The sequence below is a fragment of the Arachis ipaensis genome, chromosome B06 (genome assembly GCF_000816755.2).
Source record: "Arachis ipaensis cultivar K30076 chromosome B06, Araip1.1, whole genome shotgun sequence".
NCBI lineage: Eukaryota > Viridiplantae > Streptophyta > Magnoliopsida > Fabales > Fabaceae > Arachis > Arachis ipaensis.
In genome coordinates this window covers 13393315-13407544 of record NC_029790.2, presented here as the reverse complement: position 1 = coordinate 13407544, position 14230 = coordinate 13393315, and positions in this window count along the sequence as shown.

Here is a 14230-nt window from a genome sequence, read left to right as displayed (position 1 = left end):
AGAACTATAAATTACAAAATCTGCTTAGTCCTAATATTTCTCTCATGTAAAACACCATGAAATCTTTTTAGAGAACTAATATGGTATTTGCGGAGTTAGTAATGCATGTTCCGTATGGGAGAAAAATTTTTTAAGTTTCATACCTACTATAAGTTAACCACATTTATTGAGAAGAACGGCGAACTTTGACTATTATTAAGTTTAAACTAGATTCTTAGGTGAGAGGGTGTGGGAGAAAAATTATGAAGCCTTTAATTATATCATTAATTTTTTTGTAACTTTTTCGTGGAAAATTATGGATAAATTTAATTATAATTCTAAATTTAATTTTTTTACTTAATTTCATTCTAAATTATTTCATTTTGTTTTAAGGTTAGAATAATTACAGGAGTTAGTACGTGATATAATTCCTCTATTTTTGTCCTTATTTAATAGTATTGCAGCATTCCATCTTAAAATATCATTTCTTGCACCGCACAATAATAGATGATTTGTACCGTCAAATATAAGTGATGATATTTAAATTTCCACAAAACACACAGAGACAATGTATCACAATAAAGTGGCTAATGTTGTGATAAGGATGGAATGAATGTCCATTTATTAATATGGGTGGCTAATTTTTTTAAAGATTAACTTCTCAATACAGATTGAAAATTAATGAAGGTTGATATTTAAATTTTTGTATTTATAAATAGAGGAAAAATCCTCACGAAATATACACAGCAATAAAAATCTTTTTTATTCTCTTTTTCTTATACTATTTTCTCTCTTTTATATTCTTTACTACAATATCAATATATTAATTATATTGTGATAGTAATTGTGGTGAATAGTAATTTTAGAGTTTCCTATTTACACTTTCTTATTTTATATTTATTATATCTTCCTTAATTATTTATTTTACAATACGTTATCAGCACGAAACTCTAACGAAATTTTAGGAAGACTCCAGGTAACAAATTTTCATTATGTCGAAACTCTTTCATCTTGAATTTAATGTTCTTAATATATCTGAAAATAATTATTTATCAGGGATACTAGATGTTAAAATCCATCTTGATTCAATGGATCTTGAAGATACCATTAAGACTGAAAATAATACATCCTAGAAGGATAAAGCCAAAGTCATGATTTTTTTTTTTGTCGTCATCTTGACGTATGATTGAAAAATGAATATCTCATATTAAAAGATCCTGCAGATCTGTGGAAAGACCTTGAAAAAAGGTACAATCATGTGATATTTCCTCAAACCCGATATGTTAGAGAAAACTTTCTCAACTTTCCATGCCTCGAATGTGCTCCTGCAGCAGCAGTATCGAGAAAAAGGATTTAAAATTTTTTTTGAGCTAATTTCTTGCTTTCTTGTTGCTGAACGCAACAATGAGTTGCTCTTAAGAAATCATGAAGCGTGCCCAGCTAGCGCCGCCCCATTTTCTGAAGCAAATGCGGCAAATTTTAACTCCAGAAGAGGTAAATGGCAAGATTTTGATAACAAGAAAAATTATGGAAGGAAAAGAAATTATGTTCATAAGAAAAGATCTCACCAGAAGTGGGATAAAGAAAGAAACAATGGGCAAAGTATATCAATTGAGGATAAATGCTTCCGTTGTGGTGGAAAGGGCCATTGGTCACGTACCTGTCGTACCCCAAGGCACCTAGTTGATCTTTGAAGGTTGTGGTAGGCTTAGAGAAGGGGGGTTGAATCTATGCCTTCCTTTTAAGTTGTTGTTATTACCCTTTTAAAACAAACTTTCAATTCAGGTTCTGTTTGAACTTAGCAGCAGAAATTTATGAGACAATTTATTTTTGTCTCATGAATATCAGAAAATAGAACTCAGCAGAGAAGAGAAAAGCTAACACTAGCATGTATCCTGGTTTGGTTGCCTTGTGCTATGCAACCTACGTCCAGTTTCCTCCACAACAATGGAAGGATTTCACTATAGTTAACAGTATTACATACACCAATTTCACAGGATTGACCCAATTCTTTCACACTCAAGTTCTAACCTAACTTGACATTGGTTATGCTAACACCTAACTATTCCTCTTAGTGCTAACCCAACTAAGAAAGGGATACCTTACAGATACAAGATACAAGACACTTAATGAACCTAAAGAAATCAGAAAATAACTCTAGGCTTTTCTCTCAAGTGTATCACTTAACCTTTTTCCACTCATGGCTTTTACTTGAGCTTTCTCACAATGCCTTTTCTCACAAAAAATTATAGAAAGTAAACTTAGAAAAGTACATTACAATCAGTAAAACATGAAGGAGATTGACTTCATCAACAGCCTCTGTGCTATGCGAAAAACCAGATTAGCAAGCCTCTGATTCAGTTCTTCATATTGGCGGAATGCACCTTTGACTAGGTTACACTGTCCAGTTAGTTGAACTTCTTCAAAGAGCTCTCTCAGAACAAAACCTCTATTCACTGGTTTTCTCTCCTTAGTTTCTGAATGAACAGCAAACCTCTTTTATCTCCTTGAATGTTGCTGGGTTCTTCTTCCAAGGTCAACACCTTGAGCCTTGAGCTTCACCAACCCACAGATTCACTTTTTTTCTTTAATCCCCAGAGTAGAAACTCTCCTTCTGACTTCCTCATCTTGACTGAAAGCCATAAAGCAGTAACCACAATAGTCTTCTAATGGTCAACTTGATCTGAGCCCTTGAAAACTAATTTGGTCCCCAAGACATGTTTGAGACCGTGGATTTACAGTAGAGAGGAACAGAAATCTTCTTTTCTATATAGCTCAAAACGGAGATACAGAGGGTTGAAGATGAAGAGAAGAAAGTGTGTTGCATGTAAGAGGAAATGGATTACCTTGAGCTTTCTGATCTTTTCTTGATATGGTTGATTAGACCTCACCCTTCTTTGCTTAATCTTCTCTTTCTTTCCTCTTCTTTGAATAGCTTAGGAGCTAAGCACTTTCTCTTGCTTCTGTGATTTGACATGGTCAGAGAGAAAAGAACGTTGCTTTGGTAAAAACAAGTGAGAGGGAATGAAGGCTTCAATCTTGTATGAGAAGCTTTGTGGGATGGACACGGGCTTGGATCGGGTTTCCATTAAGCAACCTGTTTGGCTCATCTGGCTTCTTTCTTTGCTTTTTCTTGGACTTCTATTTTTTTCTTTCAGCCCACCATTCTTTCCATTTTCTTTACATTCTATTTGGGCTATAAAATTGAATTTTGGCCTGTAACATATAATAAATAATTAGTAACATATAATTATTAATACTCAACACTAATTATTTATTTTGCCCAAAAATAATGTTTGTCATCACTAATTAATTTAGTTAATTTCTTAACTCAACAATCTCCCCCTTGATGACAAACATGATTTAAGAAATAGTCAAAAGGAAATGAATTTGAGTAAGGTTTAGAAACTCCCTTTAATTTTTGTCATTTACTTTTATGTTGCTCCCCCTTTCTTTTTCAGGATTATCTCCCCCTGGATTTATGCTTTCCTCTTTGTTCCTGTTTTACATTGTACTTAAAGAGAGTACAATAAAGAGCTACACACATTTATTTTGCCTAAGGGATATCACACAAGCAACACCACATTATCAGCCCAACATCAAGCTAATATCAGTAGCCAAAAGATTCAACATGTGATTTCAAGTTTTAATGCAGCAATCAGACTAAAATCCCAAAAGAAATACTAGTAGCTTGCAGTAATGCCAAAAAAAAATAATGCAGCAATCAGATAAAAATCCCCAAAAAAATACTAGTAGCTTGCAGCAATGCCAAAAGAAATCATAGGACACATTTACCATCTAGCATCCTATTGCTATTACTCCCCCTTTTGTCATCAAGAGCGGATAATATGCAAGATCAACAAAAATAGCACCTTATAACCTGCAGAAGAGAGTTAGTGCACAGTCCTAATGAATTAACAAAGGTGCAATGTTATCCAAAGTTATTACAGTCATCCAAGAGAACAAAACAGTTCAACAGTAGTAAAAGAAACAGAATTCATCAGACAAAATGAGCAGACAGCAGCAGCTTCATGAAACAATTCTTAGGCATCCAAACCATTTCCCTCCGAATCAACTTCTTCATCAGCATCAGTGGCAGGGTCTTCATCCTTTTGAAGGTTATCAAGGAAATTCATGAACACAGCCACTCTATCTCTTGGCTTACGGAGAAAATTTTCGCGCTTGCTTGCTAGCTTCCTTTGCTCTTTGTTCATAGCAATCAAGTGATTTGATTGGGAGAAAAACTTCTGAACAACATCCTTGACAACATTTAGCAGGGCAGATTTTTGGCTAGTAGAGATATGAAAGTCGCTTAACCTGAGAACACAGACAATAATGCCAATACAATAATCTAATGTATATACATGCTTATCTAGAATTCTATGGTTGCACAAAAGTCTAAGAATCCATACAAGCACATATTGCAAACTATGGTAGCATGTAACAAACAATTCACCAGCACAATATAAAGTTCAAATGACTTAAAGTCATCCAAGTTTAGTTCACAAACAAGTCAAACAGATTTCAATTCATAAACACAAGTCAATTAACAAACACAAGACTAATCAAAACTAATATCCAATAATCTCAGTAAGTCTTATGTCTTATCAAGCCTTATATATGCATTTTTCTCCCCCTTTTTGTCATCAAGGTGGGAAAAATAAAACAAAATAGAACCTGAAAAAAATGTTAGAGGCATGTTAAAACTAAATATTGTGTTTTGAAATACTAAGAAATATTTGGAAGAGAAATAAAGATCATATTTCAATTAGCAACACCATAGTTATATAATAAAACTCACAAATGTGCAAAGACCAATTTTTTTTGTAAAAAATCATTAAGACCAAAAAGAAAGTTTTATATCACTTGAAGATTTCAAAAAAACAAAAAAACAAAAAAAAGACCACATGTATAATAAGATTCAAGCATGGTCCATGTCCATTTTTATACTACAAAAACCAGATCTCTCATTTCTTATTCAACAAATGTCTCTTTGACCTGCAAAATAGAATTCTCAAACAAGACATTAGCACAATTAAAACAGAAGTTGCAGTTTTCCGAAAATTGAAATGATGATAATGAGAAATGTTAAAAGACATGCACAATACATGAATAGGTTTGCAATTGCAGCAAGTTAAGAGTGTTCTTGGAAAAAAAAATTCAGAACCCTATTTCAAGAAAGTTCAGAGCCCAGAAGATAAAATTCAGAGTGATAGTTCTTCTTCTGCCCAGAATTGTCTCATCCGAACCTATGAGACAAAGACTTCAACAAACACATCAGTAATTTTCAAACAATGAATCATAGCTTAAAATTCCTAGGCTAGTCCTAAGCATGCAGAATATGTCCTCAGCTAACGACTTTGTGAAAATATCTGCTAATTGCTCCTCAGATTTAACAAATTGAATGCTAATATCCACCTTTTGGACATGTTCTCTTATTGAGTAAAATTTCACTTCAATATGCTTAGTCCTAGAGTGCAAAACTGGATTTTTAGAAATATTAATGGCACTCATATTATCACACATCAAGGGAATATTTTCAGCATTTAATTTGTAATTGGCAAGCTGTGTTTTTAACTATAAAAGCTGAGAACAACAAGAAGAAGCAGCAATATACTCAGCCTCTGCAGTGGATAAGGCCACTATTGGTTGCTTTTTACTTGACCAAACATTCAATGACTTTCCAAGGAAGCAACATAGGCCTGAAGTGCTCCTTCTATCAACTCTATCACCAGCAAAATCTGCATCACAGTAACCAACTGCAGAAAAATTATCAATCTTAGGATACCAAAGACTAAAATTGGATGTGCCATTAACATATCTAATAATCCTTTTAACTGCTGAAAGATGTGACTCCTTTGGTTTGGATTGGAATCTAGAACACAATCCAACACTTTGCACAATATCGGGTCTAGAGGAAGTTAAGTACATAAGAGAACCAATCATTCCTCTATACCTAGTCTCATCAACATCTTTCTCAGTTTCTCCCTTATCTAATTTTGAATTAGGATGCATGGGAGTTCCCATGGGTTTGGCATTTTCCATACCAAATTTCTTAACTAATTCATTGGCATACTTCTCTTGGTGAATGAAAATACCTTTTTCAGTTTGTTTAATTTGCAGCCCAAGGAAAAAATTAAGTTCACCCATCATACTCATGTCAAATTCACTTGTCATGAGTTTTCCAAAATCAGAATAGAGGGGTTCATTGGCTGATCCAAAAATAATGTCATCAACATATATTTGGACAAGAATAAAAGAATCATTAGAATTCTTGATAAATAGAGTTGTATCAGTGGTACCTCTTTGAAAACTATTTTTCAAAAGAAAAAATCTAAGTCTCTCATACCAAGCTCTAGGAGCTTGTCTTAAACCATAGAGAGCTTTAGATAATTTGAAAACATGATTAGAATGCTCTTTATTTTCAAAATCAGGAGGCTGCTCCACATACACTTCTCTATCTATCACACCATTCAAAAATGCACATTTCACATCCATTTGATATAATTTAAAACTACAAAATGCAGCATAAGCTAAGAGAAGTCTTATGGCTTCCATTCAGGCAACAGGGGCAAAGGATTCATCAAAGTCTATTCCTTCTTCTTGGTCATATCCTTGTGCCACTAGTCTTGCCTTATTTCTTGCAATGCTACCATCTTCTCCCAACTTGTTCCAAAAAATTCACTTGGTGCCGGTCACTTTCTTTCCACTTGGCCTTGGAACCAAAGTCCACACTTGGTTCTTTTCAAACTCAAGAAGCTCATCCTCCATCACTAAGTGCTTCCTTGATGTTTTGAGGCTCTATTTGTGAAAGAAGGGCAATGTTTGATCCTTCATTTGCCTTTCTAGTGGAGGACCGTGTTTGCACTCCATGAGAAACGTCTCAAATAAAAAATTTCTCAGGATAATTCTTCAAGAACCTCCATTCACGAGGTCTGGTGGATTTGGTGGCAGATTCAGTCGCCAAGGGATTCTGAGTGCTGCTGTTTCCAGGATTTCCTTTAGATTCATGAGACAAAATGGAACTGTCTCTTGAATTTTCAGCAGTTGCAGTTTCTGGTTCAGTTTGACCAGAATTTTCCTTTTCATGATTTTGAGTGGTTTCATCTTGCTTTTGAGCTTGATTTCCTGCATCACAATCTTCCAAAATGCTTTGCACCAAGTTAGTATCACAAAATGTAACATGTATGGACTCCTCAATAATCCTAGCATCTTGATGATAAACCCTATAAGCTTTACTAGTTGTGGAATATCCTACAAATAAACATTCATGCGCCTTTGGATCAAATTTCCCCAAATTATCCTTGTTATTTAAAACAAAATATTTGCATCCAAAGATGTGCAAGTAGTCTAAGTTTGGTGGGTAACCTTTTCAAAGTTCATAAGGGGTTTTCTTCAAAAATTTTCTTATGATTGTTCTATTCAAAATGTGGCAAGCCGTGTTAACTGCTTCAGCCCAAAGGAATTTTGGAACATTACTCTCACATAACATAGCTCTTGTAATCTCTTGTATGCTTCTATTTCTTCTTTCCACAACACCATTTTGTTGTCGTGTTCTTGGACAAGAGAAGTTGTGAGATATTCCAAATCCCTCACAAAAGGATTCAAATAAATTATTTTTCAAATTCAGTTTCATGATCACTTCTTATAGAAGAGATTTTCAAATCCTTTTCATTTTGAATTTTCTTGCAAAAAGGTTCAAAGGCCGAAAAGGCTTCATTTTTGTGTGCAAGAAATAAACCCAACCAAACCTAGTATAGTCATCCACAATTACTAAACCATAATGTTTACCACTTAGGCTTTGAGTTCTTGTTGGACCAAACAAATCAATGTGTAGCAACTCAAGTGGTCTTTTAGTAGAGATGTCTTCCTTTGGTTTAAAAGAACTTTTTGTTTGTTTTCCCATTTGGCAAGCATCACAAGTGATGTCTTTGTCAAACTTTATCAAAGGAAGACCTCTTACTAATTCTTTCTTTACAAGTTTGTTTATTTGAAACATACTTTCATGGCCCAATCTCTTGTGCCATAACCACTTTTCAGATTCTTTAGAGTGAAGACAAGCTACATTTTGATCTTTTAGTTCATCAAGAGTAAGTCCATACATATTATTAAAACGCTTGGCAACAAACATCACTTCATTTGTCTTTTTATTAACAACACAGCATTCAAATCTTTTGAAAGTCACTAAATATCCTAAATCACATAGCTGACTTATACTCAAAAGATTGTGCTTCAAACCACATACCAAAAGTACATCATCAATGAAAGTAGATTGCTCATTACCTACTTTTCCAACAGCAATGATTTTACCTTTACCATCGTCTCCAAAGGTCACAAAACCTCCATCATACTTGTTTAGTTTGATGAAGTAGGTTGACCTTCCAGTCATGTGCCTTGAACATCCACTATCCATGTACCACATGTCCTTTTTGTTCTTGGATGCTAGGCAAATCTGCATGAAGAGTTTCAAGTAGCCTTAGGTATCCAAATTAATTTGGATCCTTTGAAGTTAATCCATCTTGGTTGCCCAAGTGCATTAAAATCACAAACAACATTGTAAACTTTGTTTCCTACAACTCTTTTTTCAATGAAGCATTGTGCATATGAGTGACCAGATTTCTTGCAATTGACACAATGATTTTCTGATGTGTGTCACTGAAATTTAGGTGAGTTATATTGCTTGAAATGATTAAATGGTTGAAATTTTCTGGTTGTTGGAGGAGATGCATTTCTTTTGACAAACTGATTTTTGTTATGATTATTCCTCTTTGCAAAAATATTTTCACCAGAATTTTTGAAAATCTTTGGATTTTTCGAAAATGAGGTTTTGTTATAGAAAAATGGTTTCTTGAAAGCTCCCTCATTTTTCGAAATGTATCCCAAACCTGGCCTGTTTGAATTTGGTTCGGTTCTTGGTGAATTCTCATTTTCACTTGTGTATACTTCATCAACTTTTTCTTCAAATGTTGGAGCATTTTCAATACCAGATTTGTTTGGTATGGTTTTGGTATTTGATGAAGAAGCCACAAATTTTATAGAGAAAATATTGGAAACGGCATCTTCCTTGGCTATGTAGCCTAAACCAGATTTTTCAAATAATGGTCTTTGACTTGCAAGTAATTTGTCCAAGTTACTAGAACCTTGAGCAAATTTTGCTAAGTCACCATTCAGCCTTTTAATCATATCATTTAATCTTTCATTTTCAGCAATTAACTCATGAGAAGGATCCACAATGTGCTTTCCTTTTAATTTTTTAAGTTCAGATTTTAGAAATCTGTTTTCTTCAATGATGTCCAAAACACATTCAGTTTCCTTCACTTTTTCTTTTAAAAAATCATTTTCAACTCTTAACACATCTCTTTCAGATCTGCATTCATTGTATTTGTCAAACAGTTTTGAGGTGTTTAAAGTGAGATCATCAATAATAGCATGCAAGTCCTCAATGGTCAAATCATAATAATTTACCTCATCAAGATTGTTGTTTCTAGCCATGAAGCAGTCTTTGTCATCTTATTCAGATTCTTCTTTTTCATTTGAGTTATTCTCAAGATCCTCCCAAGCTGCCATGAGTACTCTTTTCCATTCCTTCTTTCCTTTGTCCTCCTTTTTGAACTTTGGACAGTTTAGCTTGAAGTGTCCAGCCTCCTTGCAGTGATGGCACGTCACTTTGCTCAAGTCGATCTTGTGTTCCTTTGAACTCAAACCCTTGTATTTGTCCTTGTTCTTCATCATCCTTCTAAATCTCCTAGCAAAAAATAAAAGCTCATCATTTGAAATACCATCACTAGACTCACTCTCTTTCGGTTCTATTTGTGACTTGAGGGCTATTCCTTTTTTCTTTGAGTCTGTGTTTGTGTGTGTGGCTTCATAGGCAAGGAGTTTTCCTCTCAACTCATCATAGGTTATGGGACTTATGTTGTTGCTCTCGATTAGGACAGTGGCAGTGTTTTTTCATTCTTTTGTGAGGCTTCTAAGGAGTTTTCTCACCAAGGTTTGTTCTGCATAGTTTGTACCCATAGCATCAAGGTTGTTGATTATGATTGAGAATCTCTCAAACGCTTCATCAATGCTTTCTCCATCCTTCATGCTAAACATCTCGTACTCTTTTCTCAGTATATCAATCCTCGTTTCTTTGACTTGTTTAGTGCCTTTGTGTGTAACCTAGAGTTTTTCCCAGATTTCTTTGGCTGTCTTGCATCTAGACACCTTCCGATACTCTTCAAAGCTGATAGCACAGTGAAGAAGGTTGATTACTTTAGCATTCAGCTCTATCTTCTTCTTATCATCTTCATTCCATTCAGCTTCTTCTTTTGGAGTCACCACTTCATCAGCACTTATTTTTGTTGGGATCTTGGAACCGCTCACAACAATCTTCCATATGTTGTAGTCAATGGATTGGATGAAAATCCTTATCCTTTCTTTCCAGTAGGAGCAGTTCTTCCCGTTGAAGAAAGGTGGCCGGTTGTTTGACTGGCCTTCAGTGAGGGTGTAGGCAACTGTGGTAGTGCCCAAGTTGTTCGCCATTGGATCTTTGCTCCAAGCGGTTAAGCTTGATTCTTGAGACCTTAGCTCCTGATACCAATTGAAGGTTGTGGTAGGCTTAGAGAAGGGGGGTTAAATCTATGCCTTCCTTTTAAGTTTTTGTTATTACCCTTTTAAAGCAAACTTTCAATTTAGGTTCTGTTTGAACTTAGCAGCGAAAATTTATGAGACAATTTATTTTTGTCTCATGAATATCAGAAAACAGAACTCAGCAGAGAAGAGAAAAGCTAACACCAGCATGTATCCTGGTTCGGTTGCCTTGTGCTATGCAACCTACGTCCAGTCTCCTCCACAACAATGGAAGAATTTCACTATAGTTAACAGTATTACATACACCAATTTCACAGGATTGACCCAATCCTTTCACACTCAAGTTCTAACCTAACTTGACATTGGTTATGCTAACACCTAACTATTCCTCTTAGTGCTAACCCAACTAAGAAAGGGATACCTTATAGATACAAGATACAAGACACTTAATGAACCTAAAGAAATCAGAAAATAACTCTAGGCTTTTCTCTCAAGTGTATCACTCGGCCTTTTTTCACTCATGGCTTTTACTTGAGCTTTCTCACAATGCCTTTTCTCACAAGAAATTATAGAAAGATAAACTTAGAAAAGTACATTACAATCAGTAAAACATGAAGGAGATTGACTTCATCAACAGCCTCTGTGCTATGCGAAAAATCAGATTAGCAAGCCTCTGATTCAGTTCTTCATACTGGCAGAATGCACCTTTGACTAGGTTATACTGTCCAGTTAGTTGAACTTCTTCAAAGAGCTCTCTCAGAACAAAACCACTATTCACTGGTTTTCTCTCCTTAGTTTCTGAATGAACAGCAAACCTCTTTTATCTCCTTGCATGTTGCTGGGTTCTTCTTCCAAGGTCAACACCTTGAGCCTTGAGCTTCACCAACCCACAGATTCACTTTTTTTCTTTAATCCCCATAGTAGAAACTCTCCTTCTGACTTCCTCATCTTGACTGAAAGCCATAAAGCAGTAACCACAAGAGTCTTCTAATGGTTAACTTGATCTGAGCCCTTGAAAACTAACTTGGTCCCTAAGACATGTTTGAGACTGTGGATTTACAGCATAGAGGAACATAAATCTTCTTTTCCATATAGCTCAAAACGGAGATACAGAGGGTTGAAGATGAAGAGAAGAAAGTGTGTTGCATGTAAGAGGAAATGGATTACCTTGAGCTTTCTGATCTTTTCTTGATATGGTTGATTAGACCTCATCCTTCTTTGCTTAATCTTCTCTTTCTTTCCTCTTCTTTGAATAGCTTAGGAGCTAAGCACTTTCTCTTACTTCTGTGATTTGACATGGTCAGAGGGAAAAGAACGTTGCTTTGGTAAAAGCAAGTGAGAGGGAATGAAGGCTTCAATCTTGTATGAGAAGCTTTGTGGGATGGACACGGGCTTGGATCGGGTTTCCATTAAGCAACCCGTTTGGCCCATCTAGCTTCTTTCCTTGCTTTTTCTTGGACTTCTATTTTTTGCTTTCAGCCCACCATTCTTGCCATTTGCTTTACATTCTATTTGGGCTATAAAATTAAATTTTGGCCTGCAACATATAATAAATAATTAGTAACATATAATTATTAACACTCAACACTAATTATTTATTTTGCCCAAAAATAATGTTTGTCATCACTAATTAATTTAGTTAATTTCTTAACTCAACAATCTTTATCAAGCATCCTTGAAAAATGATGACAAAAGAAAGGAAACAAATTTTGTTTCAAATGATGAAAATTTCACCACTCATTATGATGTATCTAATTTCTTTAAGGATTCTGAAGGAAATATTGGGTATTTGATAAATGATGGAATAGTTTGATATGTGTATGTGTTTGTTAAATATTCATGTGAATAATTTTATTGTGCATGTACTTCTACTCATTTTATTATTATTATCATTTGTTTTTGAAGAAAAATGGCAAGGACATATTCTGAAGATATTTGCCTTGCGGATAGTGCAAGTTCGCACACTATTCTTAAAAGTACTATATATTTTACCCATCTTGTGCCAAAAGAAGAATATGCTAATACTATTATTGGCTCAGGCAATGTGATAGAAGGCTCCAGAAGAGCTATAATTTTGTTTCCCGGAAGAATAAAATTTATAATAAATAATGCACTATTGTCTACCAAGTCTCGAAGAAACTTGTTGAGCTTTAAAGATATTCGCCGAAATGGATATCATATTGAGACAATGAATGAGGAAAATCATGAGTATTTATGTATTACAACTCATGATTTAAATAAAAAGGTTATATTAGAAAAGTTGCCCTCACTCTCATCTAGATTATATTATACCAAGATTAGTGCAATTGAATCACATGCCATTGTAAACCAGAAGTTTACTAGCCCAAATGAATTCATAACTTGGAACGACCGATTGGGTCATCCGGGAACAACCATGATGCGGAGAATTATTGAAAACTCCCATGGACATTCACTAAAGAACCAGAAGATTCTTAAAACTAGTGAATTTTGTTGTGCTGCATGTTCTCAAGGGAAGTTAATTTTAAGGCCATCACCAGTAAAGATTGGATTTGAGTCCCCTGAATTCCTAGAAAGGATTCAAGGTGATATATGTGGACCTATTCATCCACCATGTGGATCTTTTAGATATTTTATTGTCCTGATAGACGCATCTTCGAGATGGTCACATGTGTGCTTATTATCTTCTCGCAACCTGGCGTTTGCGAGATTACTGGCTCAAATTATTCGATTAAAAGTACAATTTCCAGAAAATCCAATCAAAGCAATTTGTCTTGATAATGCTGGTGAATTTACTTCCCAAGCCTTTGATGCTTATTGTATGGCTAATAGAATAAGTGTTGAACATCCAGTAGCTTATGTTTACACACAAAATGGGTTAGCAGAATCGCTTATTAAACACCTCCAATTAATTGCTAGACCCTTACTTATGAGAAAAATCTCCCAACCTCGATTTGGGGGCATGCTATTTTACATGCCGCAGCACATATTCGTTTGAGGCCAACGAGTTACCATCAGTTCTCTCCTATGCAATTAGCATTTGGTCAGCAGCCAAATGTTTCCCATTTAAGAATATTTGGGTGTGCGATATATGTTTCAATTGCACCACCTATTCGCACCAAAATGGGACCCCAAAGAAAATTGGAGATATATGTTGGATATGATTCTCCCTCTATAGTGAGGTATCTTGAGATACAAATGGAAGATGTATTTAAAGCCCGGTTTGCGGATTGTCATTTTGATGAATCAAAATTTCCAACATTAGGGGGAGAGAATAAGCTTCCTGAAAAGGAACTTAATTGGAATGCATCATCGTTGATGCATTTAGATCCTCGATCAGGGCAATGTGAACTAGAAGTTCAAAAGATTATACATTTGCAAAGAATAGCAAATGAATTGCCTGATGCATTTTTCGATACAAAGAGGATAACCAAATCTTATATACCAGCAGAAAATGCCCCAATTCAAATTGATGTCCCAGTAGAACAAGTAACCACTGAAGCAAATTCACACCAGAAGCGTGACAGGCATGTCGGTTCCAAAGATAAAAATCCTTGAAAGCGAAAAGAGGTAAATACTATTCCTGTTGAAAAAGACATAGTAGAGACACCTGCAGTTGTCCAAAATTATGATATAATGTTAACGCCAGAAGATGTTTAGGTACCTGAAAATTGTGAAAATAACGAGATCTCGACAAATT